This window comes from Daucus carota, chromosome 1 (genome assembly GCF_001625215.2).
Source record: "Daucus carota subsp. sativus chromosome 1, DH1 v3.0, whole genome shotgun sequence".
NCBI lineage: Eukaryota > Viridiplantae > Streptophyta > Magnoliopsida > Apiales > Apiaceae > Daucus > Daucus carota.
Window position 1 is genome coordinate 48,617,695 of NC_030381.2, and position 12,968 is coordinate 48,630,662.

The 12,968-nt window shown below is 35.5% G+C and overlaps 2 long non-coding RNA genes across 2 annotated transcripts; both read left to right on the forward strand.

Moving 5' to 3' along the window:
• Nucleotides 1–733: 733 nt before the first annotated feature.
• On the forward strand, nucleotides 734–4,079 carry LOC135149894 (uncharacterized). Its single transcript, XR_010288123.1, has 3 exons — nucleotides 734–1,476; nucleotides 2,289–2,338; nucleotides 3,085–4,079. It is a non-coding gene; the product is annotated as an uncharacterized LOC135149894 (long non-coding RNA).
• A 4,905-nt stretch (nucleotides 4,080–8,984) lies between these two features.
• Nucleotides 8,985–11,713, forward strand: LOC135149895 (uncharacterized). The gene is made up of 3 exons (XR_010288124.1): nucleotides 8,985–9,740; nucleotides 10,556–10,605; nucleotides 11,352–11,713. It is a non-coding gene; the product is annotated as an uncharacterized LOC135149895 (long non-coding RNA).
• Nucleotides 11,714–12,968: the final 1,255 nt, after the last annotated feature.

Sequence of the window (12,968 nt, forward strand, 5' to 3'; positions counted from 1 at the left end):
GTCGGTTTCTGACTTACAAACCTGAATCTGAGAAGTTGAAAATGCTAATTTTCAAATGACTTGTTGTTGGTGTGTCATATTGAAATGTTTTAATTACTAATATTAGTGTAAATGCTCAAATTTTTGTAATAATCAATTAAATCATAACATATGTGGGCTGTTTGGCTGAGTTTAAAAGAAGTGACTTATTAATTAAAATAAAGAAATAGACTAAAAGTGAGAAATTGGTTTGGACTTATAAGCTATTATCAGTGTTTGGATAACGTGACTTATAAGGTTTTTAAGTGTTTGGATAACTTAACTTATAAGTTGGTATAATTTTGTAATTTTGTAATATAATAATTTGTTTTTTATAATAAATAAATAATAATAATATAAGACCTTCTATTATTAATACATGAAATATTTAACAAATACAAAATTTTAAACTCTGCACTAAAAGAAAAAATTAATAACTGCTGATAATTCAAGTAAATTAAAGAGCAGTGATTTGTTAATTAAAGAGCAGCTACGAGAAGAAGAAGAAAAGAGGTGAGGGAATATATAACGACTCGTAATTTTGTGCTAGATTATTAAATAATAAATGATAATTATGTGATTATTTGTTAAGAGTGAAAATTTTATGTTATGTGACCTTGACATGTTACTCGTATGTGTTTGTGTGGATAAATACATTTGTGGTAGTTGTTTTAATTATTTAATAATTATTTGTGAACTTCTGAAAATTGATATTTTAGCGAATGAATTATGAAAAATACAAAAATAATTTCAAATATTCGTTTTAAGGTTCCATAATGTTAATAATTATTTTTTAAGACTTTTAAAAATTCTGATATATTAGTTTTGATAAAAATTGGATTTTCGGTGAAATATTTTTGTATTAAACTTTCAAAATTTGTAAAATATCCAAAATTGATTTAAAAATTTTGAAAATTTATTTATAAGCTTTTAATAATATTATCTAGCTGTGGTAAATGTTTCGTGATTTTTGGATGATTTTTTCCGAATAAATTGTATATCGTAATTTTTACGTTAAAACCGAAACAAAATAATAAAACACGAACCAAGGGACACTTGGCATCCTTAGAGGGGCTGGTTTTGTGCATGTTTGCCAAGTGGCATCAGCTGGGATATGATGGGCATGACTCACCCCAAGGGTGAGTGTACGTGTGCCATGTGTCCATGAGATGTAATAAAAAAAGAAAAAAAAGAAATGCACACACATGTACACTCCTTTCTCCCAAATCACTCTGTCTCTCACCACTCTGCTCTCTCCCTCTCCGTACACCTATCTCCCCCCTCCTGTTCCAGAATAACCTCCCCCATTTCCTTTCTTTCTCTTTTTAATTTACAAACTAATACCTCAAAAATATATATATATTTATCTTTACAAGTTGATTAATTAAGTGCGGCTAATTTGGAGAATAGCTAGGCAAATTCCACTCTCGGCTTTCGAGCACTTTCGGTTTCAAAGGGGTATATATATATATTCAAACCCTTTTCTTTAATTTCTTTAGTTTGATTTGTGATTTATGTGAATATGTGATTATATACATGATTAATGATAAGCGTGAGTAGATTATTATCAAATTAGTTTTAATTATGATAGTCTAATTGTGGTACTTGATTTTGAGTTATTTGCATGGGATATTGATTACGTGGTTATCGGTAATTTAAATTCAAAAATTTGAATTTTTTTTAAAAATATATATTTGTATATATTCGGCTTTTATTAAAAAAATAGAGGAGGAATTGCTAAGCCTTTTATATGATTACGTGGTAATTGTGTTGTGATTAGAAGCTACTATATATTTAAATTTGAAGATTAAAATTTTGATTATAGCAATTCGAAAAAAAAAAATATTCAAATTATCAATATTATATATATGTTTGAATTTTTTTTTTTTTTAACTTAAAAGAGGGGAATTGATTAAGATGTTACAATCATATTTATGGAGTATCTTGATATTTTAATTTTTGAATGGTAATAATATTCATTATGAGTATTCAAATCTTATAGAAGGAGAAAGGGAAATGGAGTTTGGTTGATACATTTTGATTGTCGGTTGAATTTTGGCTTGATTGGCTGTGTTTGGTTATTTTGGCATAGTCCTATGTATAGGGGAAATGCTGCCAAAATTTTATTAAAGCTTTAGTATAGAATTATGTGCGTGATCAAAATTATGCTTTACTTGCTGATTGAAGCTGTTATGACGAAGGGTAGTATATTAGCTGAGGATATTAAGAATAAGATTTTCGATTGAGATCTAGTCTTTTAAATTATGTAGGTTCCCGACAGCAGTAGTATTCCACACCTTGTGTCTTTTGCTCAGCTCAGGCAAGTGTACTTTCCTTAAAACTTTTACTTATTTCAAATGCATGATATAAGTACGGTTTTGATTTGAAAGGTTGAATTTGCCAAATTGGTACACATGGTTTCAAAATATTTATGAATGATTTTCACAGCTCGGTTTAGTTCCTCTCAGGCTTATATGTTATAAGTACACTTCTGAGGGAATAATTTTTTTTTAAAATGTAAAGCTGGGAACTACTCGAACTTTGTAAGGCATTTGGTACGGTTAATAAGTGGCTGAGGCGCCAGTCCCAAGTTTTAACAGATCTGGTTGTATATGCGAATCCATGGATATTATTGTTCAACATTATCTAATGTGTTTAGGTATTGTTGGGGCCTGTGAAGGACTGATCATCTTTCGCAGACCATTGCGTCTTATCTAAATCCAATATGTAAACAGGTTCGAGATTTTGGTTTTAAAGGAAGGGGGACTTCCTATTTGAATTGAAAAGCTTTTAGAGGAAGGGTTACTTCCAAATTGATTTGAAAAGCTTTTGATTTAGAAGCGGAGGCTTCAACTTGATTTGAAAAGCAGATAGTAGTTGATTTTAAACTATTTTTGAACTGTTACGTTTTACTATGCTGCTTCCTTACTCGTTTTACTATACAGCTTTACTTACTGATTTGTTTACATCACATTTTCTTACTGTTTACCGTACATTTGATTATTCTAGCACTTGCTGAGCATTCCTGAGCTCACCCTTGTTTTGTTTATTACTAACCCTTTTCAGATATATCAAAATCGCCCGTCTTGCCGTAGGATTAGCCCAAGACGTTCCTCTAGCTCTTCGTTCTGGCTCGGTAGCTCTCAAGTAGTTCCAGGCGGTTGGAGTCATATCTAAACTAGGTTTCTAGCTTGATCTAGATATTTCTGTAGGTTGGTTTTGAGGGATATGGTGTAATCTCATGTAGAGATTGTCCCACATCTTGGTATGTTTCTGTTATAAGTTGTAAACCTGTGACATACTTAACCTGATAAAGATCCTGTTGTTGGGGTTGTTGTGTGAACTTAATAATATTTGCTAGACAAACTTCAGATTTGTGTTTTAATATGGTTAGTGGCTCCAGAACTCTAACCCCAGGTTCGGGACGTCACAAGTTGGTATCAGAGCGACAGGTTTAAGTCACTGTCATAGGTTAGAATTAGCATAACTTGTAAGGGTAAAGTCAAGCAACTCATATAGAGGAGCTATTCGGTGAGATCTAGTCAAGGGTTAGTGGTGCTGACCCTGGCATTGATTGGTATTCTAATAATTGTTGACCGAGTTCTTCTTCTGGATAGCATAGTCCAGAGCTCGTTGATCATCTTGACCGTGTGCCCTTGGACCTTTCCAGGGAGAGGCTGCTCCGTTTCCCGATATTCTAGCGTGAGTGATTCGCCCCTATATTAGTCTAAAGGCTAGGGCGGTGCAATATAGCGGACTTATAGATTGACTAGTATTTGAGCTAGGAGTGATCGGAGGCAGTGGTTAGAGTCATGTTAAACGTTATGGCTGTTGAGAGGGATGATAGTATACTATGGCATCCCCATTTAGGTTGGTGTTGTACTTGTTATTCAGACATTATCTATACTCAGTTGACTCTGGTATGTACCTGAGTTGTTAGACTGTTGTACTCTATCATGGATCTATTTAGATGCATGCTTGTTGTTTATTATCTTGTATTCATTTGGGTTATTTACAACTGGTATATTGTATTGTCTTACTGTTGATATTTTGTATACCACTTGTGAACTAACAAATAACCTCTGAAGTAGTAAATTTGCTTTTTCCAAAAACTTATATGTATGTAGGTACATAGATACCATTATTTTTAAAATTAGAAAGCAAATTGCTCAACATGTTGTTTGTGATGTTAGCAGGAAAATGTCAACAGAAAGAGCAACCCGTACTGATCCTGAGAATCAGGAAGAGACGGTTAACCCAACTATGAATCAGATAATGCAATTATTGCAACAACAGGCTGCTAATATGGTACAGCAGCAACAGCAGCATATCCAGCATCAACAGGAGAGGCAGCAACAACCGCAAGGGGTTGAGATAGTAGGTACTTTCAAATCCTTCCAGTCAGCGAAACCTCCTGAGTTTGAGGGTTCTCCAGATCCTATCAGGGCCAGAGCATGGCTGAAAGAAATAGAGAAAGCGTTTAGATTGGCCAAAGTAAAGGAAGAGGATAAGACAAATTATGCGAGTTATTTTCTGAAGAACGAGGCTAATTATTGGTGGGAATCAGCAAAAGGTTTGGAAGGAGAGGAAATGATAGAATGGGATAGGTTTGTTGAACTATTTCTGGAAAAGTATTTTCCGGAACATGTTCAAAATCAGATGGAGTTGGATTTCTTGGAGCTCAAGCAGGGTGATAAGAGTGTGGCGGAATATGAGGCAAGGTTTGTGGAGATGGCAAGGTTTGTGGATTCGTATGTGGATACGGATCTGAAAAAGGCAAAGAGGTTTCAGCAGGGATTGAGATCTGATATTCGAGTTGGAGTTGCCGCATTGAGATTGCGGACATATGCAGAGGTTGTTCAGACGGCGATGGTGATTGAAGGGGAACATAAGATGGGTGAAAAGGAGAAGGAAGCTAAGAAGAGAAAGGTGGAAGTTGGAGAAGGAAGTCAGAATATGGGGTCTCAGAAGAGGAAGGAAACTCCCCAGAATAGGAATTTCGGATTCAGAAGTCAGGGGCAAAACCTAAACCGACCATTCAATAGGCCCTTACCCCAGAATCAGCCAGGCAACTCAAGACCCCCAGTTCCAAAGTGTGCTAGTTGTGGAAAGAACCATTCAGGGGTGTGTAATAAGCCTAATGTCACTTGCTACAGATGTGGTGAGAAAGGGCATTATGCGGATGCATGTCCAACCAAGAAAATTCAGAGGGATCAGGTCAAGTGTTTCAATTGTGGGAAGTTGGGACATATGAAAAAGGATTGTCTAGCCCCAAGGATGGCGGATGCTAAGGTAAATACGATGGGGACTTCAGAGACTAAGGGAGCCACTTCTCGGACTTTTAAGATGACCAGGAAGAAGACCGCGAAGGAAGCAGATGTTGTAGCAGGTACGCTTTCTGTCAACTCTGTAGATGCTAAGGTGTTGTTTGATTCTGGAGCTTCAAAATCTTTTATATCTGAGAAATTTGTTAGTCAATTGAATTGTGAGATAGTTGCATTAAGAGAAAACCTAGTTATAGAAGTGGCAAACCGGGATAGAGTGTCCGTAAGTAAAGTCTGTCCGAAATGTAGAATAGAGATATCAGGGAAGTATTTTTGGGCAGATTTAATACCCTTTCAGTTAGGGGAGTTCGATGTTATATTGGGAATGGATTGGTTGTCTCAGCATAAGGCTAAGATAAATTGTAAGAATAGGGAGGTTGTATTAAGCACGTTGGAAGAGGAGAAGGTAAAGTTTAAAGGTCAGAAGCAAAAGAAAAAGTTTTTAACCGTTATAGAGGCACAAAAGTTGTTAAGGAAAGGATGTGAGGCATATCTGGCTCATGTAATAGACACTAAGAAGGAAGCACCTAGATTAGAAGAGGTCCCAATAGTAAATGAGTTTTCTGAAGTTTTTCCAGAGGAATTACCTGGATTACCCCCAGACCGAGAGATAGAGTTCTCAATTGAGTTAATTCCAGGAGCAGAACCAGTTTCCAAGGCACCGTATCGCATGGCACCCGTAGAGATGAAGGAATTAGCTAAACAGTTGCAGGAATTATTGGATAAAGGTGTGATCAGACCCAGTGTGTCACCATGGGGAGCACCAGTTTTGTTTGTAAAGAAGAAAGATGGGACCATGAGACTATGCATTGATTATAGAGAGTTGAATAAGCTGACCATTAAGAATAAGTATCCCCTGCCAAGGATTGATGACTTATTTGACCAACTTAAAGGAGCTACTTGTTTTTCAAAGATTGATTTAAGGTCCGGGTATCACCAGTTGAAGATCAAACAAGAAGATATACCGAAGACAGCTTTCAGAACTAGATATGGACATTATGAGTTTCTAGTGATGTCATTTGGATTAACTAATGCACCAGCGGCATTCATGGATTTGATGAATAGGGTGTTCAAGGAGTATCTGGATAAGTTTGTGATCGTTTTTATTGATGATATTTTGATTTATTCAAGGACAAGAGAGGAACACGCGGAACATTTGAGGATTGCTTTACAAAGACTAAAGGAGAAGCAGCTTTATGCCAAATTCTCGAAGTGTGAGTTTTGGCTGGAGGATGTTCAGTTCTTGGGCCACATTGTAAGTAAGGATGGTATAAAAGTAGATCCGGCAAAGATTGAAGCTGTAGCTAAATGGGAACAACCTAGGACGCCGACGGAAGTAAGAAGTTTCCTTGGATTGGCAGGTTACTACCGACGATTTGTTAAGGACTTTGCGAAGATTTCAGCACCTTTGACTAAGTTGACAAGGAAAAATGAGAAGTTTAATTGGGATGATAAGTGTGAAAAGAGTTTTCAAGAATTGAAAGAAAGGTTGGTGACCGCGCCAGTGTTAGCATTGCCCGATGAAAGAGGAAATTTTGTGATCTTTAGTGATGCTTCTTTAAAAGGGCTGGGATGTGTGTTGATGCAGCATGATAAAGTCATTGCATATGCGTCCAGACAGTTAAAACCACATGAACTGAAGTATCCAACACATGATTTGGAATTGGCGGCGATTGTGTTTGCACTGAAACTTTGGAGACATTACTTGTATGGAGAAAGGTGTGATATATATACGGACCATAAGAGTCTAAAATATATATTCACCCAGAAGGATTTGAACATGAGACAGAGAAGGTGGTTGGAATTGATCAAGGACTATGATTGTACTATAAGTTATCACCCCGGTAAAGCCAATGTGGTAGCAGATGCATTAAGTAGGAAGGAGAGGTTGAATATGATGGTGATGGCAGAAGAAGTGGCCAGAGATTTGGAGAAGTTGAAAATTGAAGTATGCAATTCAGGAATGGCTCAAGCAAGCTTGTATGAGATGACCTTTCAACCAGAACTGATACAAAGAATTCAAAAATACCAAGAGGACGCAAGGAATCGGGAATCAGATGTATTGAAGGGAGAAGAACTTGGTGCACAAAAGGACGAACAAGGGATATTTAGATTCTCTAATCGAATATGGGTTCCTAACGTACCAGAATTGAAGACGGAGATACTACAGGAAGCGCATTGTTCAAAGTTCTCTATACATCCCGGAAGTACCAAGATGTATCAAGATTTGAAGAGGAACTTTTGGTGGCCAGGTATGAAGAAGGAGATAGCTGATTGGGTTAGTAAGTGCCACACCTGTCAAGTAGTCAAAGCAGAGCATCAACGACCCAGCGGATTACTTCAACCTTTAGAAATTCCCAAATGGAAATGGGAAGAGATTGCTATGGATTTTGTAGTAGGATTGCCAAGAACCAAGAAGGGACATGATGCTATTTGGATTATTATTGATAGATTAACTAAGTCGGCGCACTTCCTTCCGATCAGTGAGAAATATCCTTTAGATAAGCTTGTTAAGTTATATTTAGATGAGATTGTGTCTAGACACGGAGTTCCGGTGTCGATTGTGTCTGATAGAGATCCAAGGTTCAATTCAAGATTTTGGAGTAAATTTCAGAAGAGCTTGGGCACTGATTTGAAAATGAGTACCGCATATCATCCTCAGACCGACGGACAAAGTGAGAGAACGATTCAGACAATAGAAGATATGTTGAGGGTGTGTGCTTTGGATTTCAAGGGAAATTGGGATGAACATTTACCACTGATTGAGTTCTCTTACAACAACAGCTACCATGCCAGCATTGGAATGCCACCGTATGAAGCTTTGTATGGAAGGAAATGTAGATCCCCTGTCTATTGGGAAGAAGTTGGAGAAAGACAGATAGTTGGACCAGAATTAGTACAACAGACCAAGGAAGTAGTTCAACTTATTCAGAAAAGATTGATCGCAGCTCAAGATAGACAAAAGAAGTACGCCGATCTTCATAGGAAGCAAGTCGAGTTTGAAGTTGGAGATCTAGTATTGTTAAAAGTATCACCATGGAAAGGATTAGTAAGATTTGGCCAGAAGGGAAAGCTAAGCCCTAGATATATTGGACCATATGAAGTTTTGAGAAAAGTTGGAAGTGTTGCCTATGAGATAGGGTTGCCTCCTCACCTGAGCCATATTCACAATGTGTTCCATGTGTCGATGTTGAAGAGATATGTCTCAGATTCAACTCAAGTGATAGAGTATGAGCCTTTAGATATTCAACCTGATCTGTCATATATCGAGCAACCAATTGAAATCCTAGATAGAAAAGAGAAAGTGCTTAGGAATAAGTCGATACCTATAGTTAAGGTATTGTGGAGAAATCCTAGAGTAGAAGAGTCTACTTGGGAATTAGAGAGTGAGATGCTAGAAAAATATCCTCACTTATTTGACTAGGTCAGATTCTGAGGGCAGAATCTTTTTAAGGGGGGAAGGATATAACGACTCGTAATTTTGTGCTAGATTATTAAATAATAAATGATAATTATGTGATTATTTGTTAAGAGTGAAAATTTTATGTTATGTGACCTTGACATGTTACTCGTATGTGTTTGTGTGGATAAATACATTTGTGGTAGTTGTTTTAATTATTTAATAATTATTTGTGAACTTCTGAAAATTGATATTTTAGCGAATGAATTATGAAAAATACAAAAATAATTTCAAATATTCGTTTTAAGGTTCCATAATGTTAATAATTATTTTTTAAGACTTTTAAAAATTCTGATATATTAGTTTTGATAAAAATTGGATTTTCGGTGAAATATTTTTGTATTAAACTTTCAAAATTTGTAAAATATCCAAAATTGATTTAAAAATTTTGAAAATTTATTTATAAGCTTTTAATAATATTATCTAGCTGTGGTAAATGTTTCGTGATTTTTGGATGATTTTTTCCGAATAAATTGTATATCGTAATTTTTACGTTAAAACCGAAACAAAATAATAAAACACGAACCAAGGGACACTTGGCATCCTTAGAGGGGCTGGTTTTGTGCATGTTTGCCAAGTGGCATCAGCTGGGATATGATGGGCATGACTCACCCCAAGGGTGAGTGTACGTGTGCCATGTGTCCATGAGATGTAATAAAAAAAGAAAAAAAAGAAATGCACACACATGTACACTCCTTTCTCCCAAATCACTCTGTCTCTCACCACTCTGCTCTCTCCCTCTCCGTACACCTATCTCCCCCCTCCTGTTCCAGAATAACCTCCCCCATTTCCTTTCTTTCTCTTTTTAATTTACAAACTAATACCTCAAAAATATATATATATTTATCTTTACAAGTTGATTAATTAAGTGCGGCTAATTTGGAGAATAGCTAGGCAAATTCCACTCTCGGCTTTCGAGCACTTTCGGTTTCAAAGGGGTATATATATATATTCAAACCCTTTTCTTTAATTTCTTTAGTTTGATTTGTGATTTATGTGAATATGTGATTATATACATGATTAATGATAAGCGTGAGTAGATTATTATCAAATTAGTTTTAATTATGATAGTCTAATTGTGGTACTTGATTTTGAGTTATTTGCATGGGATATTGATTACGTGGTTATCGGTAATTTAAATTCAAAAATTTGAATTTTTTTTAAAAATATATATTTGTATATATTCGGCTTTTATTAAAAAAAATAGAGGAGGAATTGCTAAGCCTTTTATATGATTACGTGGTAATTGTGTTGTGATTAGAAGCTACTATATATTTAAATTTGAAGATTAAAATTTTGATTATAGCAATTCGAAAAAAAAAAAATATTCAAATTATCAATATTATATATATGTTTGAATTTTTTTTTTTTTTTAACTTAAAAGAGGGGAATTGATTAAGATGTTACAATCATATTTATGGAGTATCTTGATATTTTAATTTTTGAATGGTAATAATATTCATTATGAGTATTCAAATCTTATAGAAGGAGAAAGGGAAATGGAGTTTGGTTGATACATTTTGATTGTCGGTTGAATTTTGGCTTGATTGGCTGTGTTTGGTTATTTTGGCATAGTCCTATGTATAGGGGAAATGCTGCCAAAATTTTATTAAAGCTTTAGTATAGAATTATGTGCGTGATCAAAATTATGCTTTACTTGCTGATTGAAGCTGTTATGACGAAGGGTAGTATATTAGCTGAGGATATTAAGAATAAGATTTTCGATTGAGATCTAGTCTTTTAAATTATGTAGGTTCCCGACAGCAGTAGTATTCCACACCTTGTGTCTTTTGCTCAGCTCAGGCAAGTGTACTTTCCTTAAAACTTTTACTTATTTCAAATGCATGATATAAGTACGGTTTTGATTTGAAAGGTTGAATTTGCCAAATTGGTACACATGGTTTCAAAATATTTATGAATGATTTTCACAGCTCGGTTTAGTTCCTCTCAGGCTTATATGTTATAAGTACACTTCTGAGGGAATAATTTTTTTTTAAAATGTAAAGCTGGGAACTACTCGAACTTTGTAAGGCATTTGGTACGGTTAATAAGTGGCTGAGGCGCCAGTCCCAAGTTTTAACAGATCTGGTTGTATATGCGAATCCATGGATATTATTGTTCAACATTATCTAATGTGTTTAGGTATTGTTGGGGCCTGTGAAGGACTGATCATCTTTCGCAGACCATTGCGTCTTATCTAAATCCAATATGTAAACAGGTTCGAGATTTTGGTTTTAAAGGAAGGGGGACTTCCTATTTGAATTGAAAAGCTTTTAGAGGAAGGGTTACTTCCAAATTGATTTGAAAAGCTTTTGATTTAGAAGCGGAGGCTTCAACTTGATTTGAAAAGCAGATAGTAGTTGATTTTAAACTATTTTTGAACTGTTACGTTTTACTATGCTGCTTCCTTACTCGTTTTACTATACAGCTTTACTTACTGATTTGTTTACATCACATTTTCTTACTGTTTACCGTACATTTGATTATTCTAGCACTTGCTGAGCATTCCTGAGCTCACCCTTGTTTTGTTTATTACTAACCCTTTTCAGATATATCAAAATCGCCCGTCTTGCCGTAGGATTAGCCCAAGACGTTCCTCTAGCTCTTCGTTCTGGCTCGGTAGCTCTCAAGTAGTTCCAGGCGGTTGGAGTCATATCTAAACTAGGTTTCTAGCTTGATCTAGATATTTCTGTAGGTTGGTTTTGAGGGATATGGTGTAATCTCATGTAGAGATTGTCCCACATCTTGGTATGTTTCTGTTATAAGTTGTAAACCTGTGACATACTTAACCTGATAAAGATCCTGTTGTTGGGGTTGTTGTGTGAACTTAATAATATTTGCTAGACAAACTTCAGATTTGTGTTTTAATATGGTTAGTGGCTCCAGAACTCTAACCCCAGGTTCGGGACGTCACAGAATAGCGCCGCTGAAACACAGATCTAGTTAAGTTCGTTTTCTGTTAGAAAGAAGTTGAAGTTGAGTCCCAATAAAAAGCTAGGTTTCGTAACTTTTTTTTCTGGCATTTTTTACTTCTACCTAAGCGCTTCAAACCATTTGTCAAACGGACGTCAAAAAAGAAGAAATGGGCTTCTACACTTTTAAGTCCAGAAGTTCTATTCCCAAATATCCACATGGTATGGATACTTATTTTGGTGTCACTTATTTTGGTGTGTCATATTGAAATGTTTTAGTTAGTGATATTTATATGAATGTTCAAGTTTTTTAATGGTTAATTAAAATACAAGAGAAATGATGATTTACTACTTCTAAAAACATATAGTACTGCTTTATATGATCACACAGTCACATTTTCCTATAGAAGCATGCTATTTATACACATGAACACAATTACCCAATTTTAGATATATGATTTAGTGCCATAAAATGGTTAGAATTCAAGCAAAAAAGTTAAATAAGGTTCCGAACTGGAGCAGGCAGCAGCCAAAAGAAAACAGAATTAAACTTCAAGCAACTCGCTCTGTACTTATTCGTTCATCCAAAACTATAGTTTTTTCTAACTTTCCAACTAGGCAATGTCTCACTTTTCACAGAAAGGAAAACTCAAAGATTCTTTACAAATACACATTATTTATAATCACATTCTCAATGATTATCATATTTCCACTAAAAAAAGTAATCAGCAAGCAAAGATACAAGTGGTTTTTGCATGACATTCTGGGAATGATAAGACTGATATCCTTAAAATATGCTTTCTTTAGAATCAAACTTGGCACAGAAGCGTCCCGTGCACAGGCGGATCTAGCGAGAGGCAGAGGAGACACCCTAAAAATTATTTATATATATTTTCATCATTCTAAATTTCACGAAAATAGTGCCCCCAGAATATTGGAAAATATAAAGGTGTTTTCCAAAAATTTGTTTAGTGTCCCCGAACATTTCATTCCTGGATCTGCCCTGCTCATGCACAAGTTTATCTGGCAAAGTGAAGTACCATTTTCACAAGGGAAACATATACTCACATCTTCTCTAGAGTTGGCTTCATAGCTTACTATAACTTCAATTTTCAATTTCAATCCAACAACTCCATCGACGACAATGCCTATTATACATCCGTCGTTATCAACCACCACAACTCCTATAAGTAGTTCCGCACTAGTCACTACTCGCTACATCTCCGACAGATAACCCCTCTGTCAGCAGCAACC